Raw genomic sequence first — 23,526 nt, 5'->3', positions numbered from 1 at the left:
CCCACTTTTTTCTTTACCTCAACCTAAAATATTTAAGAGTACACCGAAGTGCTCTGCGTTTCCAGTGCTCTTATAGAACATTCGGTGGCAGTAGCAGCTAAGGATGCCAAACAGGGGAAAAAAAAAAAAAAAATCCAGGTGAATCCTGTCAGAGTGCATGATCCATGATGGACAAGAGGTCAAGTCTTTTCGTCTTTTCAGTTTGTACATGAGAGCCCAAACCTTAAGTTTCTCCTAGCATCACTCTACCGCAGAGCCCATGGCAAGGGTGGGGTTGCTGGAACTTCCCCTAGCTCCCCACTAAGAGGCTCGCTGGCGCATTGGGCGAAGGCAGTGTGTGCAAGCCGGATTTTGCACCCTTTGGCCTCAGAGTGGTCGGGGGTCGCCAGGCTCTCTCCAGCACGACAAGCTGACCCCACAGTCGCTCTTGGGGGCCGTGCCTGCCAAGTATCGCGGGACTTGTGCACATCGCAGGAGCGGCAGCTCCAGGAGCAGCTGGAGCGCGCTTGGTGCGCACTGCCTCAGCTCGGGGAGGAGCAGGAGCCAGGAGGGAGGAGGGCTGGGGGTGCTGGTTACGTAAATGATACTAGCCCAGTGAGAGGCCTCTGGGCTGGGGCTACGAGAGGGGGAGGGACCGCGCGAGGAGGAGGGGCTGGGAGGAGACGGCGGGCTGGGGTGGGAGGGGGGCGGGGGCCGGGGCGAAGTGACCAGGCGGCGGCTGTGGCTCTGCCGAGGTGACAATGTGCTAGGAGTCCTCACTCGGTCTTCGTGCCTCCTCGGCCTTGGCGCCCGCTCTGGGCGCGCTCGCGGAGTCCTACCGCCCGCCGTTGCGCTATGAGGGCGCCTCTCTGGGGCTGGCCGAGGCCGGAGCCGGCTTGCACGGTTTGAGAGGAAGTGTGAAAAGAGCGCGGGCGGGAGCTGGGGCTGCGCACCGAGCGGCACTCTCGGGCCAGCGCGGTATCCAGGTGAGCGCCGGCTTGGTGAGCAGTGTACTCGGTGCAGCTGGTCGGCGCCTGCCGGGCTTGATCGGAGGCTGAATCCAGAGCGTGGACCGCCCTTCTCTCTTCGTGGGATCCTTGGCCACGATAGCAGGTCTCCGTCTCTCTCTTTCGCTCCCTCTCTTCGTGACAGTCTGGGACGAGCCCCCTCCGTCTGCCGGAGTGCCGGAGCTGGGTGCCTCAAAGTCTGCCAGCGAGTGCCAGGAGGGTACGGAGCAGAACCCAGGGCAGGGGAAAGGGCGCGGGCGGACCTGGCGAGGCGGTCTCCTGGGATCTAGGAGTACGCTTGCTCGAGGCTGCAGGTGCTGCGGGAGAATCCAGAGGCTCGGAACTTTCTGTCTCTACCCTCCCTTAGCTGGGCTTTTTTCCGCTACACCGCCGAGCTGAGGTGGTTGGGGTCCCCCATCTGCTCCCTGGCGGCGTTCAGCAGCGGGGGCAGATCGGTCTCCTGGTTCGGACAACTTTCTCCCACCAGCTGCGGGAAGCTCAGGTTTGAGGTGCCTACATTGTTTCTCCATCGGACACCCGGCACACTCTGGTTCCTGAGTGTCTCTCTGGACGTCAGCCTGCCTCGTTTTCTGCCTCTCTTTACCTCTTTCAGTGCTCAGACACCTCTCATTCTTTCCGTGTGTGTCTCTCTCACTCAGTTTCTGTCTGTCAGACTCTGGTTTTTGATACCTTCTGCACTCAGACCTGTATCTGTTTTTCTTTCGTTCTGTTTCCCCTTGTCGTTCTTGGGATAGCTTTGTGTTTCTGTAATTCTCTTTGCATGTCTCTCCGTCTTGCAGCATTTTTTTTTTCTCTATTTCTGCTTCTCGCTGCCCATCTCTGTCTTACTACTCTGTCGTCCCCTTTCCCCCAAATCCTGAAGCGTTTGGTCAGGGGAGCACTCATCTTCTGGGCACTTCCAGGTGCTGAGACCTCTGATCTGGGCCCGGGAGGACACAGGTTGGAGGCAGTTTGCCCTTGTCAAAGCTGTCAGAGCTGAATGAGGAGCTCAAGGGGCAAAGTGGAGGGCGTCGGACTAGCTTCCCTACCCAGGGTTGGAGGGCCCTGTGCTGCTGGGAACCCAAGTGCACTGATGCTGCTGGTTCGGACTAGAAAACTGCATAAGCCCCTCTTGCTGTACCCCTCACTTTTTTTTTTTTGACTAAGGTGAGTTGAATTTCCAGGGGGAGAGTCTACATCTCCAGCTTTAGAGGCAGCTGCAGGAGAAGAGTTAGTGTGGGCAGACATAGAACATTTGGGGTTCAGGGAAAACTAATTTCAAAGGGTAAGAGCCTTCCTGAAGCAAAGGGGTTACTAGCAGCTGAGCGGAGCTTTGGGGACCAAGCAGGCATGCCTGAATTAAATTGCCTTCCACTCATTGAGTTTTTAGGAGAGCAATGAACCTGAGAGAGATCATCGTCAGGCTTACCAGAAATTTTATTTGCCTTGCTGAAGGTACTTGCTGACCCTAATGCCTTGAAATTTCAGGTTTCTTTGCGGTTTCCAAAAATTCCAGCTTTATGTGAAATATGCCTTTGCTTAGGTCTCCTCTCTCTCCACCAGCCCCAAGTCTTCCCTTTTCTTGGCTTGTTTGCTTTCATGCCCTCTAGTGTTAAAGAAACCTGCTGGCTGAGAATACTGAAAAGTAAGGTCGACCTATTGATGATTTACTTTGGACTTCTCACCTTCTTTTTTTTTCTTTTTTCTTCTGTTACTCATGTCCTCTCTTTTTCCTGACCAACTTTTGCATTGCATTATTAATCTTTCCTTTCCCCTGATCGCTACAAATGCCTCCTTTCCTGCAGAAGTAGAACCTTCATATGGGAACCCTGTTTGTTTGACTTCATAGGTAGATAGATGTGGAGAATTTTCATAGCCTAAGGCAGACTTTGAACATAAAACATGCATTCCTCTGTGTCATTTGCCATAAACCAGGATTTCACATCTCTTTCTTATGACCCTGCCCACTTTCAACTCCATTGAGAATTTCCCTGGCTGTTCCTGCTTGTTCAAATAAATGCTTTTAATTCACCATTTCTATGATGTTCATCCCATTCCAGGGCTTATGCTACTTGCTTAAATAGGGGCACTGTGTTTCAGATCAGGTTTGGAGAGAGGAAAAGAAAGCTTTTTTCAAAGGAATTATAGGATGTTGCTGGTGTAGATTAATTCTGGATCAGAAAGTCTAGAGTAGAAAGAACCAGATGCTGCCTCTGATATGCAGACCCTAGGGTAATGTGGGAAAGCCAGTATGTGTTTAATGAAAACTTGTTGGTTGATTGATTAGCATGCAGCTGATTATAGACTTCCAAGTCACCCAGTTATGCTAATGAGCCTATACACTTGAAGTTGAATTCTACCTCCCCCCCCCTCTTTTTTTTTTCTGTTTCATTTAGGCTTCTATGAATAGGAATTGAAGACGAGTAAAAGATAGGTTGAAATAGAAGTTATGCTTCTTTCCAACTCATCTCATTGCTTGAGTTTTCTCCTCTTTGCAACTCTTTAACTTGACTGGTATTTTTTTTTTTTTAAGAAATGAATTTAGAGGCTCTTATAGGTAGCATCTCTCAGCCTTCATACCTAAAGTAAATTGAGATATAACATCATACTGGGGTGAATATTTTTTGTTTGACTTTTAACAGGTGAAAAGTTCTCTTTTTAATGAAAAGAATAGATGTATCAGTTTAAAATTTTGAGGATTATAAATTGAATCACCTTAAATAATTTGTAGATTCTTTTACTACTTGAAATACTTATCAGTGGTGTGATACCTAATGCATATACAAATTTGCTGAAATTCCTGGAAACACAGTGCCTCCTCATTCGATGTTTTAGTAGTGATCCATGGGCTGCTGTATTTCTTTTTTGTTGATATGTTAGCCACCTCTTAAAACAGTTGGGGACTTACCATGAGTATTGTGCAGGAGGACATTCAAGGCAATTTGCCTTTAAAAGGATTACTTGCAAATTATTTAGTATTCTCTCCTTCCCAATTTTTTGTATTTAAAAATAGCAAGGAGAATCAAACTAGGAATTCTGATATTGGGTGAGATGACTTCTAATTTCTTACTGATTTAACATACATATTTAACTTTTTAATTAATGTGCATCCATTTTAGGTTAAACAGTAATATCAAAATGAAATAAATTTCTATCATGCAGACTTGATTATTAACAGTGATAGTTGTAACATGTAGTAAAGATTGTGGGCTTACAAAACCTTTGGTGTTTTAGGAAGAATAAAAGAGAAAAAGTAAAAAAAATGAATAAAAAGGATATTTTTGTTCTTGTTAATTGGAAAATGAATAGAACAAAACAATTCAGAGTAAAACTTGAGCAGAATTAACACCTACCATGTAAAATGACTGCAAAGCTACATGTTTTTCATAAGTATTCTTTGCACTTTATGAAAGTAGACAATTTTAGTAGTTGTGTCCTTTAAATTAATTTGCCTGATTAGCCATCATATTCTCAAGTGACAACCCTTGAACTAAACAACACATTGTTAACTGTAACTTTTAATACATCACCTTTCTGGGGTCCCTCCCATCAGAACCATGTAGATATATGAAATGGGTTCTAACAGGATCACTACTTTGAGGTCTTAATGACCATATGTGTACTTATCTGAGGATTTTAACCAGGCATTGGTTTTACACTCATCCTTCTACTTTTATAATCAGATTTACACATGTGAAACACCAAATCGAGACCTAAATATATGTACTCATATTGACTCAAGAATTGTCTTTGATGATTTTTTTAAGGCTACCACCTTCCCCAAACAATGCATTTAGACACCCCCTACCCCCACCACCAGGCATATGTTTGAAACCACAAACTACATTTAAAGATCTGGCACTGCCTGCTTTAATAAACCATGTTTTTTTTTTTTTTTTTTTTTTCCTTTTTCATTTCAACAGATTAGATTTCTATTTACAATTTCTACCTTAAGATATGTTGTTTAATTAAGAACTTTTGCCACTCAGTAACCAGCATACATGTTTTTGAAGAATCTGGCCTTCCAGTGTGAAATTTCATACTTAGAGAATTCAAGGACATTTATGAAAATGAATGCACATTAATTCAGTCATAGTTGGCCATCTATTTGGAGCATTATAAGTACTTATCTTTGAGAGCAGCAGTATAAACCATGGACTTTATTTATTTGATATTTGTTTCTTTTTGATTCATATTTAGGCCTATGTCTGTTTTCAGTGCAGTATATTTATAATAACATATTTAATTGGTCTTACTTTGATTACTAAAAAATGATTGCAGATGCATGATTCTGACTGTGTCCCTAAATTCATTTTGGCTGAGTTTTCTGGGTTTAATTTCTTAGTATATCTTGGGACGTATTTATTTAAGTAGATGATTTTTACCTTTTAAAATTTATTGAGAGGTTGATGGGGTTTAAAATTCAAATTATAAATTAATGTAGGGATACATTATTTTCCCCCAAGGGCCCAAGTTTGCAAAAATATCCATATGATTATAGTCTTCCCAAACTATCAGGTTCTTTCTTAATGTCTACCCTATTAAAATCTCCTACCCTTCACAATTCATTTACAAGATTCAAAACATCACTTGTTTGAAGTAGTGCCATGTTAATGGTTAATCATCCCAAGATCTTGAGAGTGATATAGGAAGAGTAGTGATTTTCATGGAGGTGATCATATTTGTGGTTACTTTATGTGGTACGTGATTTAATTTGACATACTGGCCATATTAATTGCTCAGATTTCTTCTGTATTTTTTATTAAAGAAGTGCTTATTGTTAACATAGATGGGAGCTGTCCAAGGTGTATCATATCAGGGTTTTAACTTGATGGGGGATTAATTGGGATTCTGTTTCATGCACTACATTACATTGAATTGTTGCTTAAATCTTATTTAAGCTCTTGCAGAACATTACAGGGAGAGTGTGATTAAACTGTTTGTTGGCACTTTGGTGTGCATGATACATGTGGCGGGTATCCACTGTAAACAGAGAGAATTTAAAGCACAGCCTGCTCAATCAAAAAATTGCCCAAACTACACCACAGAGATAGTTGTAAATGTCAACTTAGCCTCTTGCCTTATATTAATTGCCTTGATTTTATAAGCAAAGCATCTCTCTTTTTGTTAATAAAATGGATTTTGACATATGAGGAGTATTATGTAGCTTCTTGTAGATCAGAAGCATAATAACTGACTTAATTTACTCTTGAGGTTTTTATTACATAATTAGTTTCAGATATGGTGAGATTTATATGACTATTAAGACCTCAATGCAACCAACCATTACTTTAAAGAAAGAAAAAATGAAACAAAATACACAAGGAGCTATTTCTTTCTAACTTATTTATGAGGGAGATAAAATGGTGAATTATAAAATTGATTGCTTTGTACTTATACTGTGATTAGTAAATATCAGACAGATTTACATTTGTATATAATATGTATAATTATTATCCCCTTGTATGAATAAGGACATACCTGCTCAGAATCACATAGCTAATATGTGTTAGGGCCAAGGATGACACCAGTTCTTTCTGTCTGAACCCAGCATTCTAACAGTTTTCAGTCTGACATTTTCACTAATAAAATTTTTTTAAAATGAAGTGCCAACCTCCATGTGAACATTTTCTTTTCCACAGTAAGAATAATTTTAAAAGTCTCCTACATTACCATAATTTTATAAGAGTGGACATTTTAACACCGATTCTGATGGAAGAACTGAATCTCAAAATAAAGAATAATTCTTTCAACAGAATAAATTTAGCTCTCTATACATTTTCCTCATTGCACTTATATTTCTAATTTAACAACTTTAGACAACTGCTGGAAATTCCATCACAGAAAATTTTATTCTGTACACTGTACTCAGGCACTCTTTTTATTCTGAAACACTATGGCATTCTACTTGCCCCTGGTGCCCACACACCACAGACCAACATAGTTTTCATAACCTTGATGTAATGACACATAGTACTAACAGCTGCATCCATTGTGTGTCTAGCTGTCAGTCTGGGTAATATGATTTAGACTTAGGTAAGATGCTAGTAGTTGCTTCAGCCTTAGCTTACTACATCAATATCTGCGGATGATTGGAGGATTGAAGATGATTTGTTCCTTTGCAGTAGTTAATCATATACCATTCTCACCAAGATGGTACCAGTCTATGTCCTGAGACAAGGAATGAAGCAAGAAGAAATCAAAAGAAGTGTCACATGAACTTCTTAGTCTGTCCTTCCTGGAATCAGTGCACCCCAATCTTTGTAAAGAAGATCCATACTAAGATATTTGTCTATAAGTGAAGAAAACAAGAAATAGTTTGTTTCCTTGAAATACTCCTGACAATATCTTATATTACATTGGAAAATATTCATATTTATGAAATGATTTGTAAAGTCCTACTGAAGTTTCTGGATTTTTCTCAAGTATGTAAATAATCAGTGTGTTAAAATTTGATGTCGTGTATTTTGTCCTTACTCTTGACATTTGGTTGACTTTGAGAGACCTTCTGCTATTTGGTATTTTTGTTTAATTCACTAAGTCTTTTCATAGTTCTTTTCTTTAGTCTTCTCTAAGATAAATTTTATTTTATACTGATATCAGAATATGTAAATTATCTGAATTCCATACTCCAAATAGTGAGTCACTCCACAAATCTGTTTTTTAAATAAAATTCTACACTTAGAAATTATGTAATTTCCAAATTCTCTGAAATTTTCAAATTACAAAAGAGGATTTATGATATTATTGGCTATCCTAATTTCCAGACTCAGTATAATCTCTTCTCTTTTTTTTTCATAGCAAGTCTACATCTTTTTCTGAATCCTCAGGCTCATGTTTCTTTTGACTCCTTATAGTTTATTCTCAAAGGAGACCATTGGTCACTTATCCTGAGAAACAGTAGAAACTAGCCTGTCACTTACCATGATTCATATATTATCCATAGCCTGTAGATTTTAAGAATGTGTCTGTGTTTTCTTCTTAGGTGAATTCTGTTTGTCATTTCTCAATATTATTTTTCTTCTCCCCATATCTTTTCCTTTGTTCGCACTTCCTTCTTCCTGATGCTCTTTACGTGAAGTGTCTGTCTTCTATGGTTTAACACATTCTCACATAGCATAACAGAATTATCTACTGGTGCTCTGATTGTGTTAAAGTGAGTAAATAAGAAAGAACTTCTGTTCATTTCACCATTTAGTCTCTGCATAGGTAAGACAGGCTCTATTGCTCTTGCATCTGGGTCATTTAGCAGGAGGCTGGGATGCTAAATTCATATCTCATTACCTTTGTCTACTTTTAGAACTGTGTGCCTGGGCCCTGTGGTCAGTTGCCATTTGGCAGGCCTGTGGCTCTAAAGGAATGCTGTGCTTTTTGAGGGGATGCCAATTTCAGTTGACACACAGTTCTCTCATTCCTTGGTCAGATTTTCCTTGTAAAACAACTAATATATATTTCATTACTAACTCTAGATTATTGAATTCATGTCAGGAATTCATTATCAAATTTATAGATTGTGATGAAAAAGTTTAATAATTTATGTTCAGTGGCTCCCACTCCCAGACTTAAGGAGAAAGATAATATTTTCCCTATTTGGTAACCTAGAACAACCATTTTTATCATAGCTTTTTAAAAGACTTTTATTGTTGTGCACTAAGTTGAGATGAATTGTAGGTAATTGGATGGTGCAGCTGAATTAACACATTGAATTGCTAGTTATGAGACACTTCATTTGCTGTTGCAGACCACAATAGGCCCATTTTGCTTCCACAATGCACAAATTCTTATTATCTATATAAAATCCTAATTCAAGTAGAATAACATGTATGCATCATTTCCATTCCTTTTGTAAAGAAAAATAACCTCTACAAATGTAGATATTTGCAACTATCTCATTAAATAATTTGGAAATTCAATGAATCTTTTTTTTTTTTTTAGAGAATGTTAATTTCATTCTCCAGAAAAAAGACAAAGATGTCTCAGAAATGTGAAATCAGTGATAACTAGTTTTACCCCATGTGCCTTAAGATTGGTGCAAATGGGCAATTTGCAGTTATTTCAACAGAAAGCCTTGTTGGAATCATTCTGAACATTATTGCCATTGTGGTAACGGTGATTTACAACAGCGTAATGATTTTGTTTGTTCTTAGGTTTGTTTCATTTTAGATGTTTTAAGGATAGTTACTTTAGCTTTGGGAGTATCCATTTTAAGAGGAATACCTTTTACTTTTGAGAAATATCTTTACTTCCTTTACTTAAAAATATGTGAAACTTTTTTTATTGGATACAGTAAAGTAGGGCACTGGAGTCTACCTAGGGTCTGGAGAGGGGCCTGTATTTGAGAAAGGAGTATACTGCCATTAACAGTTCCCCAAGGATTTGAGGCTCAGTAATGCCAAGAAAAATGGAGGGCAGAAATGAGGTATTAAGGCTGAAACAAAATAATCAAACATGTTTACATGGAATTGACACAGTCTTTTATTCGCCAGTGCTGTTTCCTGAAGTAAACAGCAAATTTTTCTCTGTGTGCCACTGAAATGCCCCTAATGACATTATATGTACTGTCAAGGGATGATGGGGAAAAGAGGGATTGGTTTTAGACCCATAGAATAAAACCCCCCTTATTATGACACTTAGTGTCCTTAAGCCTCGTGATTAGATTCTTCCTTATCTCAAAGCAAAACCTTCTAATCAATATGTCTATTCAAATATAGAGGACCCAGAATTTTCTGTTCCATCTGTATTCTGAAATATAAAATAGCAACCAAGAATCACCAGTCATTTAAGAAATAATTTCAGAAAAAATTTTGAGACATTTACAATATAAAAACAAAAATAATGAAAGACCAAGGTAAATGAGCACTAGCACCAACAAAATGACCATGTAAGGAACATATAATTAAGGCTTCATAAAAGGTAAAAAGAGAATGTATTTCTGGAGGGATTCAAGAAAGATTGCATTTATAGTAAAGGGGATGATGTGGAAAAGTAACAATAAATTAATAAGACACACTTCTGGAAATTAAATATTTTCAAATCAGTAGGTGAGATAAAATTTGGAATTTCAAATACAGAAATAATCTCAATAATGCAAACAAACAAAAAATATAAAAGACATGGTGAGTCTTCATGAAGTCAACCTCCTACTAATTGGAGTTCTAATAAGAAAACAAAAATACAGAGCAAGTGTGAAAGAATTAAAAGGATAAATCTCAAATTTCTGAAGGAAGATGATTTGCAATTCAAATTCCATATCACATCAAAATATCAAGTGCATTGGGAGGACAAAGATAAATAAAGGATATTTTCCTCAGATATAACCTTACAACATAGTTAGAGGAGGCTGTATAATTATATATATTTATTTAAAATAGATATAAATATATGTTTATATTTAAAATACATTTATATCTATTTATTAGATTATACAAAGTATAATTAAGTGAGAAACACTTGGCAAGATAGCTATGGAGTAGGTCCAGTATGTTGTTTCATATGATGTAGGATTGGTTTAAGAAAATCGAGGGTTTTACTTGGTGGTAGGATATGGGACCAAGAGAGGCACCTTTGTCCCTCCCTTTGAATATTTAATGTTTAATGAATATTTGGAAAGAAAATGAAAAGTAATATGAGGAAGAAACAGGTAGAAATTCCAGAAAAACAAAGTAAAATGTAAGACAGGGAAATAATCAGAGAATGTCAGTTGGCTGTGAAGTGGTATTTACTAAATTTCAAGATTTGATTGACTTTAAGTCAATCTTCAGGTAAAATGTGAAGATACTTATGACTGCAGAACAAAATGAAAACATTATTGACCTTGGCAACGCCACAGTAAACATACAGGTGGTAGAGGTTGCATGTCGGTTATGAGAATTGGGGAGAAATCAGTGGAAGGATAGGAATTAGAATATCAGCATATTGCAAAATGGTTCTCAAGAGAGAGTGTCTGTAGTTTAATTTGAAAAACAGCAGTAAAATATGGTTATTAAATTTACAAAGTAACCAGTAGTAATAATACCTATTAGGAGGAAAAGTATGGGGAAATTAGTAGTATGGTGTGAGAAAATTCAGATGTCTAAAAGGGGCCCATTTGTTTGGTCAAAGTATGTTTCTATTTTTTTTTTAAATGTTGTTTATGCTCCAGAGGACATGGACATTGCAGATTTGCACAGATTTCTATGATTCTATTTTGAGTCGCCCTGTTCCATGAAGATAATCTGAATTTAAGGATTCTATTGTAAACTAAAAACATTAAACATGATTTCTTCTGGGCAGAGGGATTGGTTGAGACTAGATAGGGGTATATTATTTAAAGAAATAGGAGCACTTGAATCTTTTATTATTGAACACATTATCAGTTATTTCCTACAGTACTCTCTCTTTGGGTCAAGAGGAAAGAATTGGATTCTAATCCTGATAGTGCTATAAATCAACTCTAGTACATCATTTAAATTGTTGAGCTCTCATAATACTTACCTTCAAAATGCAGCCGTGTGTGTGTGTGTGTGTGTGTGTGTGTGTGTGTGTGATCACTCTTTGTCCTTGTGTTTATTTTTTTTAATGTAGGCCTTTCATTTTATTTTCTTCTCTCTTCCTTCCTCACTTTCTTCCTTCCTTTCCTCCCTTTCTCTCTTTATTTTCTTCTTCTTCCTCTCTTCCTCTTTCTTTCCTCCCTCCTTCCTTCCTTCCTTCTTTCCTTTTTTCTTCAGTTAGATTTATTCAAATGAGAAGCAAAAAAAAAAAAAAAAAAAAAAAAACAGAGCTCCCACAAGATGACAGGGGACCTGAAGACCTGATAGAGGTTGCCAATTAAATATAGAGAATTTCTCTAGCTACTGGGTAGGTATTGATCAATAGCTATGCTGATCACATCTTGGAAAATTACCAAGGAGGCCTTTCATTTTCATTGAGAATAGACTGAATCGTAATTTCTTTAGATAAAGTTCCAATCAGTATTTAGAATTCTTATATCTTCTAGCTATAGATTATAGTATTCACTTCCTTCTTAATATTTCTGCACCCCTTTAAGTTTAGTTCTTTATGCTGTATTTAGCTGAATTTACCACTCAAATCAGAATCATGCATCTTGCATTTTATTACTCTATAATCATTCTTTCCCAAATAGGGTTTCCATAGAAGTTTTTTTGTTCAAGTCTTTATTTTTTTATAATTAAAAAAAAATCACCTTAGACTTTTTCCACTGATGTAAAAAATGCACAATATTTCCAGATGATTGTTCAAAAGGTTCTATCACCATTTCACTTTTGTTTTCCTGCACATTTTCAAATCAATAAACAATTTTAAAAATATCTTTGTTTTATTTATTTATTTATTTTATGTGGTGCTGAGGATTGAACACAGTGGCTCATGCATGCGAGGCAAGTGCTCAACCACTGAGCTACAACCCCAGTCCTAACACTAATTTTAAACACCATTTTGTAGTGGTTTCCAGATAGAGACAGTGATTTTTATAGTCTTCTCCATTATTAAATTATACCCATTACTGTGATTACCTGATGTGCCTGCAGATTCATAGAAGAATTGGTAGCTGAAACATGGCTATTTTAACATTGCACAGATATTGCCCTGTTAGGTTGGCAGCTGCTCTTGCAGTTCTCACTGTCTCTTATCACTTGGACTAATACTTTAATTTTGTAGCTTATCAGAAATAGTTACTTTAAAGATGCCAGCTATTCTTACAGAATAGCTGAGAATACAGATGGGGCCCACAAAAAAAAAATTCTAAATTGATGGTTGTTGGAAAATTTTTTCTCTCTCTGTATTTACATACTTAAGCATCTTTTAACTATGAACATCAGTTCAGAAAACTAATACACACATAATTGGTTTTATATAGATAAATGGGATAGCGGGATGGTTGGTGAGGAAATTTCCAAGTTTTCCCTTATAGCTTAAGATATGTATAACACAAAAATGTCTTGTGGAAAATTGAGAACAAAATTTACCTGTAGCATAATTTCTATGTTAAAGCATAATATTGTGTGGTATAGAAGGATAGGGAATTCTGACATGAGAAAATAAGAAAAAAATTAACATCGAGACATGCTTTAAATCTGAGTATCTAGTTTCTTTTGACACATGTGATTGTAGTGTCTCTTAGGTCATTTCCTTTTACCTTTTCTGGGAGATCAGTTTTTTGGACAGTGAGTTGGGGATAGGTAGAAGTGCTTTGTCCTGTTCTCTCAGATGGTTTGGTGAATCTGTAAAGGTGAAGTTCTTGGCAATTAATTAGAACCCTTCAGCATATTAGTTACCCGTTGATTCTAAGAAGAGAAACAGAGAAAAGTTAGGAGGACACAGTAAAACACAGTTTAAGACCCATTTTCAGTCTGTGGTATGGTACCTGCTGTCACACAAATGGAATTGAAGATTCTGATGTCCAACTACGATCAGTCTGACCCATGACCATTAAGTAGTCTATGCAATTTAGTTATTACATCTTTATTTTTAAATTTTTATTTGCTTGTTTTTGTGGGGTTGGAGATCAATCCTATAACTCACATATGTTAGGCAAGTGCTGTATCAGGAAGCTGCAGTCCGGCCCCAGTAGCCTCATTTTTAAAGTAAGATTACTAGTCATAATGACTGACACGTAAGCAGTCCAAGTCTCTTACTGGGCAAGAAAGTCTTTCTGAAGTACTTTACAAAATAGTAACTAATTTATTCTCTCAGCACTATGAGCTATTATTTCCATTCATCTAATTTTGTAACTATGTGAAGGTTGAGGTGACTATGCATGCAATATACTGATTTTTGTGCCTATCACCTACCAAGTGCTCAATAAATGAGAGTTGTTGTTATTCTCTTCTTCCATTGTCCTTTTGTGATATTTAGTGTGACAGGAGTCTAGTAAATCTGGCCTGCTTAAATTATTTCTTAAATAAAATTCTCAGACTTGGAAGAGTTATGGAGTTACTGTAAAATTGGGTCCCAATTGATAATAAATAGGAATTAAAGACAGCATTAAAGCTAAGTGAAACAGAAACAGTAAAATTGTTAGTGAAGTATTTATTTAAAAATCTTATATAAGAGAGAAGGGAAGTAAATGTGTGAAGGCAAAGGTGTATTCATTTTATGATAAACTTAATATCTTCCTCAAGGCTTGATACTAAAATGTCACTTTGCAAAAAACAAGGCATCTATCTTAGAAATAGTGGCATAAGCACCTTAACTTTATTTTGGACATACCAACATCACTGCTACCCTCCATTTTCCCCATAGTTTCTTTTCTTTCTTTCTTTTCTTTTTTCTTTTTTTTCTTTCTTTCTTTTCTTTTTTTTCCCCCATAGTTTCTTTTTTTTCTTTCTTTTCTTTTTTCTTTTTTTGAGGATTGAACCCAGGGGTGCCACTGAGCCATATCCCCAGACCTTTTTAATATTTTATTTAGAGACAGGGTCTTGCTGATTTTCTAAGTGCCTCACTAAGTTGCTGAGGCTGGCTTTGAACTCAGGATCTTCCTGTGTCACCCTGCTGAGCTGCTGGGATTACAGGCATGCACCACTGCACAGAGGCAATGTAGTTCCTTGATCAGGTTTGACTCTGTTTTTCCCTCAGGTGGGTCATCCTAAGGATAACTGAATATAAATGCTTTTTGCATGAGTAGAAAAATAGCAAATACTTTAAAACCTATTGCCATCTCAGCCTTCATCCCTGAAAGAAAAAGATGAAGCATTATCTTTATTCTTTAGAGATTCAGATTTCATTTTCAGTGTGTGATGTTGATTTGTTTTTAATCATACTTATAAATTCTTAATTGGATATTTTTTTTAAATTAGAAGAAAGTACAATTTGAAGTAACATTGTAATTGATTTCTCATTTAGAAATATTTGAATTCCAATTCTTTTTGCGTATCACATGAAGAGACTATGTTGTTTTGAACATGGGTAGTTTATCATTTCCTTCACAACAATTTGTGCAAATGATAATTATACATAAATTAATAAACTGCTTGTGGGACTCTAATGATGTTTCATGCTGTTTTGATTTATCTCTAAATCATTTGCAGAATGTTGAAAGTGTACCAGGACTAATTTTTAGTGTAACCTCCAACTTCCTCAACTCCAAAAACATCTTCAGTAAACAAGGGTACTTATTAATTTTTTAAATAAAACTGGCCAAGGAATACATTGTATCATGTTTTCTGAGAATGACACATGATTTTAAGATTATTAAACAGTATTTTTGTTTATCTGTTCCAAAAACTTTTCATGTTACATATGATGAAATTACTTTCCATTTTGATTGGTACAATTTTCTAGTGCTGCCTGAAAATGATGCTGGGTCTTCAGTTTGTAGTTCCTTAGAGCTTGTCTTGCTTCCCATTCTGAAGATTTATGTGACATACATGTTTTAAAAAGTGATGAAGAAGAAAACTTTATTATGAACTTCAATAACTTTATAAAGAATTTCTACATGAATAATATTTAAATATCAAGTAACATCTTCTGCCATGTATGGGTACTTGCATGAGGTTAACCATTTTCAAAGTGATGTCAAGTCATGGACAGCCAATTGACTTATTTTCTTACGTGTTTATATCTACTTGCCCAAAATAGCACCATCTATACTTATTTTATACTATGAGAATCTACTGAAAATTGATCTAGTAAACTTATGTCTAACACTTTTAATTTTATTTAACAATATCCTGGAAGTGAGTAATTCACAAAAATGTTCTCTATTGTTATAATATAAAACCATGGTACAGAAATATTTATCAAGATGATTAATTTTGCAATGCATTTTTGACTAGCACTAAATAAATAAATGTTGTTCCTTCATAGGGCAGGACTGATGCATGCTGTGAGTGTGTGTTTCTCCAATGGGCTCTTACTCAATATCAGGTTTTCATTTTTGTGAATTTCCTGGCTGTTTTGAAGTGTGAACTTCTACAATTTTGTGCATGGGTACCACTCAAGCTAATTATAAAGTACTGATCTTATTTTATGAGAATTAAGATTTATTCTTGATTTTCAGTTCCTTTATTAATTATGGAATTTGTTTTTACCTGTTATTGGACTGAATTGTTTTGCCAGATAGACTTTTTAATTTCTTTAACCACTTTATTTTCAGTAACAATGTGTTTGGTCAAGATTTACTGTATAGTTATGACCTTTTATCCATCCTCAAAATCTTTCACCCATGACCACCCCAACCCATTTTACAACTGCCACTGATAATACTAATATTTTAACTGATGGTGCGTTATTTTCTAGTTATTTTTAAATCATATATAAATATAAAGCTTTATTATATGATTTTAATAGTATTATATGCATCTACCATTTTAGTGTAATTCTCTAAGTACCTATGCACTTTTATTTGATCAGAGGCTACATCTCACAGTAACTGGATGTATATAATTGTGGACCAATAAAATGTTGCCAGATTTTAATAAAGAAGTAACTGTACTTCATTGGTGCATGAAATGATTCCTGCTTAAGCAGTCAGTATATATAACCAGCTAATAAATCTGGCTAGAGATTTTGGGATCCACTTACTTTAAGGTACTATGTAAATGCAAAATCAGCTGTTCTCAAAATTCTATTAAGACACACACATACTTAAGACAGGTTTTCAGCAATGGGTTCAGACTCATGGCATGCAATTACTGACTGCTTTTGCACTTTTAACACACTCAGGGTCTACTAGGCAAAATACTTTTTTTTTTCCCTCTTCCCTCTGTGTCTACACTTTCCTTTGCTTTCTGTCAAGTCACTGGCTTACCGAAGTCTCATACTATTAATAAGATGATTTTCTTATTTCTGCTTCTGAGGATTATTTCCTCATTTAGGATGAGCATCTGCAAAATAACACTACATTTAAAAAAAAAAAATAAGGCCCAGGCATTGTATCATGAAAGGCCCTTTTTCACCATAAATAAATATAAAGATCAGTTATTTATTTATTTATATTTTTAATGGTGGTACTATGGATTGAACTCAGGAGCTAGCATATGCTAGGTAAGCACTCTACCACTAAGCTATACCTCCAGCCCATAAAGATCATTTTTATATTGGAACACTCTTAGTAATTTTTGAGATATGAGGATATTATTAGGTACTGTTATTTTATAGAACTTTATACTTTTCTGTGTGTTTTAGTGTGTTTCTGCCTTGTTACTTATGGCTGTACTTTGTAGGCAAAGTGTACCTTGTGTGCGTTTACAATTTTGTAGAAGCGTCAAGGACAGGAGTTTCTTTAGTATCTAGAATTCTGATCTGATATGCTTGGCTGTTTGCCATCCAGCAAGTCATTCAGAGGACTTAAGAACTCTGATCTCAGAATCCATGAAGTTAGTCTCGGGTAAAATTTACATGGCACCTCAATTTAAAACTTTTCTCAGTTCAGGTTCATACCTTCCTTGTTAGAAACCTCAGGAGTGCCTGTTTTTCTGTGGACACCCATGCTGGTATCTCCTCCAACAAGGCCAAAAGTACTCCTCAGAATGGCACAAGAAGAGGAACTCCTCTCTCCAGGCTAAGGCTGGTTGTGCTTGGCCCCTTTCTCCTTCCTCAGGGCGCAGAACTCCTGTGGCATGTTGTACCTCAGATGGTTTGACTGACCTTGTCGTTTAGTGCTGCTAAACCTGAAGAGAACAACACTTTTATTTCTCCTTCAGTAGGTCTCAGGAGTGAGATCCGGTTAGTGGCATTTATTCTCTGATCCTTAACTGTATTTCCCCTTGAAGTGGAACTAATCAGGGAGTTGTCCTGCTTATTGATGCTCATGAATCATTCAATGCCAATGTGTATATTTTTACCTGTCTCTACCGTTTTTTAAAAAAATTCTTTTTTTTTAACCTAAACTATAGATGTATATCTACATCTAACTGTACTGCTTTAGACTGTAAATACAAAAGCAGCCAAACAGGATTCTTTTTGTGCTGTATCTAGCAAAATGCCTTATACGATTAAGTCCTGACTACATGCATTTAATTAGATTGCACATGCACAGATAGGTCCCCTGGGCTTTCCAAAGCAGTAGAGGCTATTTGGAAAATGATGCAGGTCAAAAAGGATTTAGGTCAGTCAAATTTTTATCTGGCTTTCCCAGTAGGATTACTGAAACTGCCTTTCCACTGCTATAATAATATCTTCCATGTGATTTTTTTTTCCCCTCTAAATTCCATTGTCAGCTAGTCAGAGACTGTGTACTAGTTGCACTTTTTGTCAAACTTATTGGATATTTGAAATAGCAATGCCTTTATGGTTCTCACCAGAGTGGCCCAAGAGTGTCCACAACTTGTCTACTCGGTAAAAGAGAGAAGTTGTGGAGTTTAAGATTGAAAGGGATCATGAGGATAGCTCCTGTCACCCCACCTGCTCTCAGTCAAGGCTGTGCTTAATCTAAGCCCATGACTGTTTCTCTAAAATAATGCTGCCCGATACCGTGTAGTTCATTACTTATTCCACATTGTCACTAGAAGGACTGAGCATGCCATTCCTAAGTGTTGTTAACCTTTGAAAGCTGTATGGGTTACATTTCAGATTCTTTGGCTTATCATTCAGAGCTCTTCCCAGGAATCTACCCCAGTTGACCTTTACAGACTCCTGTCTCATTTTACCCTCTTCTAATCTGTGTCTAGGACTCACTGAATCGCTTCTGTGTTGTGTGGATGTCAGAGATGTCCATGTCTGCTGCTTTGCTCCTGCTGCTTTTCAGCCCTGAGCTTCCTGTCTCCTCATTTCAAGGATCAGCTTGAATGGGCAAATCCCCTTTACAGGATTTCCCTAAGTCCTCAAGCAGAATCGTTGTTTTCTCTGTTCTCATGGCTGTGTTCCTATTGCGGGTGCTGACTTCGCTGTGGTCATAACTGTGTCCTAACCTGTCTCCCATTTCAGGTTATAAGTCTTTTCACCAGGAAGCCTCACACGCCTCACCTCCCCTGGGGCCTACAAGTCCACAGTGTAGCTATTCATTTAATAAATGTCTTCAAAAATTTGTTCAGTATTGATTTAGTAGGAGAAAGAGCTATGAATTTAATGATGTTCTGTTAAATCATTCTTTGTGATACCTTGTATCATTTTCTCGAACGTGATGAGGACATAAAAAATATTAATATAATTTCTTATGAAGATAATCACCACAAATCTATCAAAATCATAGGTTCAAGAGGATGCTAATCTCATCATCATACCACACTTCTGATTGGACATTGTGGCTCGAAAGGCTGCACTTCTAAATTTAGGTTTAATGGTATTCAGAAGAGCGTTCACTTTAAAAAAAATAAATCTAAGCATCCTTAGTTCCTGGAAGTTCATTTTTAATGTATGATGTAATCTCTCCTGCTGTTGAAGTTATTTTGTTACTTGGAATCTAATTTTAAAAACAATCCTTCATATAACTAAATATAATAAACTACTAAACATTTTTTATGGAACATAAATTTTTCTATTTGAGTCATTTTAATGTATCCTAATTTATCAAATGTTAATTATTTCCACTTAAGTCCTCTATCTTCATTTTAAATATGATTTGACATGTTTACCTTAATATGGTAGCCAAATGATCATTAAATTCATGATAACTAAATTTTTTCCTCTTTCCTGAAAATTACTACATAATATATATCACTTAGGAATTATGTTCAGTATGTACCCAGTCTGGGCAAAGAAATCAGAATTTTTAACCTTCCTCTCCTTTGCTTAGGTTAGCATCCACATATCAGAGAGAACATTCTGCCTTTGGTATTTTGGGGACTTGTTTATTCTACTTAGCATGATATTCTCCAATTGTATCCATTTACTGGCAAATGCCATAATTTAATTCCTTTTTATGGCTGAATAATATTGTATTGTGTATATATACCACATTTTCTTTATCCATTCATTTGTTGTAGGACACCTAGGTTGGTTCCATAGCTTTACTAATGTGAATTGAGCTGCTATAAACTTTGAAATAGCTGTGTCACTATAGTATGCTGATTTTACTACCTTTGGGTATAAACTGAGTGGGATAACTGGGTGAAATGGTGGTTCCATTCTAAGTTTTCTAATGAATATTCATACTGCTTTCCAGAGTGGTTACAATCCCACCAGCAATGTATAAGTGAACCTCTTTCCCCACATCCTCGCCAGCATTTATTGTTACTTATATTCTTGATAATTGCCATTCTGACTGGAGATGGAATCTCAGTATAGTTTTGATTTGCATTTCTCTAATTGCTAGATATGTTGAATATTTTTTTCACAAATTGTATTTCTTCTTTGTGATATGCCTGTTCAGTCCCTTATCCATTTATTGATTGGGTTATTTGTTGTTTGGTCAAGTTAAATTTTTGAGTTCTCTCTGTATCCTGGAGAATAATGCTCTATCTAAGGTGCTGGTGGTAAAGATTTTATCATATTCTGTAGGTTCTGTTCACATTCTTGATTTCGTTTCCTTTGTTGTGAAGCAACTTTTTAGTTTGATACCATCCCAGATGTTCATTGGACTAGTCAAAGGGGTAAGAAGGGAAGGGAGCAGGTATGGTAATAGGAAAGACAATAGAATGAATCAAACATATCTTTTCTATCCTCATAAAAAAATACACAACCAACTTAATTCCACACCATGTACAACTACAATAATGGAATACTAATTGGAGCAAGTTATACTTATTCTATGAATGTAAATGTTTCAAAATATAATTTACCATTATGTAAAAAGAAAAATCCATGGGGGATGACTACATTAATATTTTGATAAAATTTTGAAGTTCTTATATTATGTATCTCCTGATAATAAGATAGTTTAGAAATTTGAAACTTACAAGAAAGTTTTTAGGTTTGTATATTCCCTGCAATGAAAATGCCGTAATTTTATTGACTTTTATTTTTTCCACTAAGGAAATATTATGTTTGAATTTCCTTTTATCACCAGAAATTTTGCAGAAATCTTTGTAAAATTTAGGCATGAATACAAATATAACATGATGTGTATGTTGAATTTGATTCTCTTAAAAAAAAAAAAGAAATCAGAATTTTTTTCCCTCAAAAAAACTTGAAGTCTTGATATTGATAGTCCATGTCTGCTAAAATGGCTCTATAATGTCACTATGGATCTTGGATCCTTCCTGTCATTCAAAGATTCATGTACTCAAAATAGCTGCTAGAGTTCCATACATTATTTCTATGTTTCAGACAGGCAGCCACCAAGGAGGATAAAAGTATGTATAATAGCTAAGGAAGGAGAAATTGGATATTGGGGAGGCAACTGGTAGGTTCAGTGAAATACATAAAAAATACATGAGCTAAATACATTTTATTGATATTTCAGAAACTGTATCTCTTTGCTTACTTATGCCCCAATTTTTTTCTATGCTAGTTTCCAGTTTTTAATGCTGAAGTTCTGCCTGATTTGGGGTTGTATATTTGTTTTCACCTGCATACTTTTTTTTGGTTGTTCCCTTTGAATCTTTAAACTAGTATGCTTTTTATTATAGCATTACATATTTTGTAGAAGATTTGAAAAATCAGGAGAAATATGAAAAGGAAAATTAAAATTAGAAATTATTATATATTATTTATATGTAAAATGATAAGAAATTACATCATCTAGTCGATAAAAGAATAACTGTTCGATATCTTGCTGAATAGTCAGTCCTCCAATATTTTCAATTTAATATATATGTATATTTATAATTAAACAATTGCTGCTTTACTCCCCATAGAATTTTGTTATCTTAAATATTTGTGTATATATATGTATATATATATATACATATATATAGACAGATTTTTAATTAGTATTATTTGAGACATGATTTTTGGGACTGAACAGCATTGTATAACACAGCATAGTTTACATAGCTGATCCTTAACTGAAGACATTCTGGTTGGTTTTATGGATTTAGATATATGAACATGTAAATGTCATGGTTAAATGTCTTTGAACAGGAATTTTTGTATAATGAAATCAGGATAACTTCAGGGAAGTGGAGCAGGTCAAAATATAGGGGTATGCAAAAGGAAAGAACACACTTTTTCAGAGGCAAGGAGATAATGAAGTAAAAGTTATAATAAGTCAGTCTTTAGTTCTTCCTTGTGGAGAGTGGGAGGAGTGAGAGACGCAAAATGTTCAGCTCTTCTCTTCAGGCAGATAGGGACTAGAGTTAAAGAATAGCCTCCTGAATATTTGGAACAACTGATTTGCTAGTTCCTTAATTAGTCAATAAAATAAAGTAAAATGAACAAAGAATTGACTAAGAACATACTTGAGGTAAGGAACAAGAGTTCTGACTTCTCCCGAATTGGATGAGTCAAGAAAGAGAGATGGATAATATAGTCCTCAGTTAGGGACCATTCGGGATGTTATTTGGCATGGCATACAGACCTGGTGAGGAATTACATAGTGGTATAATTTGAATAATGGACAACAGATAGATTACATTTAAATATTTCTACTTCTCAGAAGATCCTGATTTGTCATGCTTATGATTGGAATTATCATAGGATAATTTATCAGAACATATTTGCAATAGAAAGTGTGTAAGGAATTAGGTTAGGTTTCTTGAAGGACAAATTCAAAGAGTGGGAGAAAATGAGAGAAGAGGTGGGGGGGAGGTAGGGAGCATTAAAGATGATCCTGGAAGTTATAGATTAATCAGTTTGCTTTGATATCTGGGGAAATAGAGGGATAAATCAAAGAGACAATTGATTTCCATACACTTCAAAGAGAAGAAAAAAATAGGGTAACTACCAACATGACGGAGTGAAGTAAATCACTCCAAGTTAATCTAATTTTATTCTTTGACACAATGACAGGACTTAAATATGAGGGGAAGGAAAAGAGTTCATATATCTTTACTCAGCAGGGTTTAGCTTTTGTCTCACATGAGATTCCCTTCTCATCAACCAGTAAAGAAAATGTAGTAGTGTTTAAAGGGTGTGAAGCTGTGACTTCAGTGAATCAGAGACCTGCTGGGGCAAACAAAGTAAAACTCCTAACATGTTTATTGGGTGCTTTGTACTAAATGGCATTAGTATGAATTTTGAGAGCTCAACACAAAATCTACAGAACAGCAAAGTTGTTATACCTGTGAGAATCTGAAGAAATCTAAAGTGATTTGGGGAAGTAAAAAAGGGTAGGCTTAAATAAATTGAATATTGAAGAGAACTGTTGATTAAAATGGCACTTTTAAAAGATGATTAATAATATCCAGTGTTGGTGAGGCATTCTGACACATTGTTGCCATAAATTAGAAATGAGACCTGGTAGAGCTGTTTGTATTATTCAGGCGACTCTGTAGTGTTTACTGCCTTTAGTTGCATCCTCTATCACATAATAATCAGTCCTTTGTTGTGTTCTGATTTACAAGACTCTAACATATCTTCCATCTATTTGTGGCTATATTCCTTTTGTACGTTCAACAAAGTATTTGACTGTTACTTGGTAAGATTTAAAGGATGCTGTTAATTCCTTCAAAAATGAATACTTATTTGAGTGAAGCTGCTCAGCTTCCATGCCTTTTCATAGAAAGAACTTTTTTTTTTTAATTTCAAGGCTAATTTTGGTGCAATTTTTTGGGAAAACATTTAA

The 23,526-nt window shown here is 36.0% G+C and overlaps 1 protein-coding gene across 1 annotated transcript in view; it reads left to right on the top strand.

The window, feature by feature from the left end:
• Positions 1-721: 721 nt before the first annotated feature.
• Positions 722-23,526, top strand: part of Galnt13 (polypeptide N-acetylgalactosaminyltransferase 13) — a 560,314-nt gene continuing 537,509 nt past the window's right edge. Inside the window, exon 1 of the mRNA XM_046426955.2 lies at positions 722-1,092. The gene's annotated coding sequence lies outside the window, so the exon portion shown is untranslated. The remainder of the gene's footprint in view (positions 1,093-23,526) is intronic.

The sequence above is a fragment of the Marmota monax genome, unplaced genomic scaffold, assembly GCF_021218885.2.
Source record: "Marmota monax isolate L192 unplaced genomic scaffold, Marmota_monax_Labrador192_F-V1.1 WCK01_AAM20220418_F8-fsc00048, whole genome shotgun sequence".
Lineage (NCBI taxonomy): Eukaryota > Metazoa > Chordata > Mammalia > Rodentia > Sciuridae > Marmota > Marmota monax.
The sequence above is the reverse complement of the archived record's forward strand: the minus strand, read 5'-3'. Positions and strand labels throughout refer to the sequence as shown.